Raw genomic sequence first — 2,297 nt, forward strand, 5'->3', positions numbered from 1 at the left:
TTTTTTCTTTTTTCTTTTAGTTCGGTTGCTTCCTTTATTTTCTCGCTTTGTTTTTTTTTTCTTCTCTTGTATTAGTTGTTTTTTTTTTTTTTTGCTTCTTATGTTGGTTTTGAGTTCACTTAATTTTTTTATCTCTGTTTTTGGTTGTTGTTTTTTGAGGTCCTTCTTCCGGTTGGTTTGGTTTGTTGTTCTTGCAGGTTTTCTTATTGCCAATTAGAGAAGATACAGTGGTTTTTTGGATCTATGGAGCTCTATTTCAAGGTTGTTGATTGTGATTATTGTTAGAGTTTTTGTCTGTAGAGTTTTATTTCAAAAAAGTTGATTGAAGATGCTCTTTGAAAATGTTTCTGTTTGGTGGTTTTAGCATTAATGTCTTAGATTAGCAGTCGTTATTTGCATATATTTCCACGGCGATCGCTAATTGTATGTCTCTAAACTTTTTTGCATTTTGTTGTATTGTGTTATGTTTTTTGATGTATTTTTCTTGCTTTTTAAATAAAGTTTTTTTTTTAAAAAAAAGAATAAAAAAAATCAATAACAGCACTTAAAAATAAATGCAACAATAGACAGTAAAATATATAAAAAAATTTTAGCTAGAAACACAAAATTGGCATTTTAATTGCAAATTACGAAGATCACGCAAGCCATGCAATTCAACGCTTTGTCGACATGTGTGTAAATCAACTTGCACCCGTCATGTTCCCCATGCATTGGATCTGGCGGCCATTAGCCATCTTTTTGGTGGGACGTCGCCTTCTCAGATCCGTCGCCGAGTTTTCAGCTGCTGCTACAACACCGATTTCGTAAAATGGGCTTGTTTCATGGGCCGTTACCTTTGTTGCATTATTAAAATAGATATGATTGACGCCCATATCTCCCAAATTTTGCTACGAAATCTTTGCGACTTCATCAACACTTTGCGATTATTGCATCAGGACATCAGACATAAATTTACGTCAGGAGTACAGTGAGCACTCGCCATGTGATAAGTGGGCCCCACTGTAATATACTAGTTTGATAGATTTTTAGAGGAGTGAGGCTCACTTGTCGCGTGACACACTCCCACTGTACTCCAAATATAATTTTTCGTGTTATTGACGCTTATAATGTAAAGTTAAGATCATTAATCCTTTGCGTTATTTGTAAAAAAAAAAAAAAATTATTTAAAATAATTTTATAAATCTGAATACTCTAGATATGATATTGACTAACATAACATTAAATTTGATAAACTCTATTTCACAACAATATTCTAATTGTGAAATAAGAATAAGATTTCTAGCATTTTATTAACCAAAACAAAAAACAAAAAAATATTTTGTAAATAGGAATATGAAATACTATAAATATTAAAAATTCTATGAAATTATGAAGAATTTGGCGACTTAATAGAACATAAAAAAATAGAATTATTTTTATATTTAATAAAAATGTCTATGTAAGGCATGATTAATATATTTAAATAAAATGGACGGCCTAGATCACATGGAATTTTAAATAATTTAAACCTACGTAATCCAGCATTTAATCCGTACCATCCAAACTGAGATCGGACGACTGTGATTAATCCCAAATGGCCACATGTTCCAACCATCTTAAAAGACACCATCATACATCATCAGTCGGAAAAGCATTATCCCACATTAATAATCACTTAATCCTTTTAATTTAATTTAGAGAATCCAAGATGCTTAAAAAATTCATAATTTTTAGGGCATTTGGCCAAAATTAATGTTTGAACCCCTCTCTGAAATGAGAAATTATTCCGTACGGGTACCGCATGCAGCTCCATCATAGATCACTACAATCAAAATTTTTTCATTTTTTTTTAATTGAAAGTGGGGCCACTGAAGCAGATCGACGGTGGAGATCGGACACCGTACGTATCTCTGCATGCGGTATCCATATGGAATAATTTTTCCTCTGAAATATATAAAGACAAGAGAAGTCCAATAAAATAAAAATCCAAATTTAATTTTAATTATACAAAAATTAAATAAGGAAATTAGAAAATGCATCTTATAATTAGGTTTCTTAATTAATTTGAATTAACTTTAAATTCATATGTGGTTTGATCTCTCTAAATTTTCTAACCCTAAACTAAATTTTAAGTTAATTACATTATAATTAATCTCTCAAAATCATCAACAGTTTAAATTAAACTTTTTTTAAAAAAATTAAAATAAAATCTCACATATCTCAAAAACATAAAATTAGGGGTTAATTAGGATTAGGTGTTTAGAACGAGCATTTTGATGAATGGCTTGAAAGAAACATATATTTATATATATATATAT

The sequence above is a fragment of the Phalaenopsis equestris genome, unplaced genomic scaffold (genome assembly GCF_001263595.1).
Source record: "Phalaenopsis equestris unplaced genomic scaffold, ASM126359v1 Scaffold000513, whole genome shotgun sequence".
Classification (NCBI taxonomy): domain Eukaryota; kingdom Viridiplantae; phylum Streptophyta; class Magnoliopsida; order Asparagales; family Orchidaceae; genus Phalaenopsis; species Phalaenopsis equestris.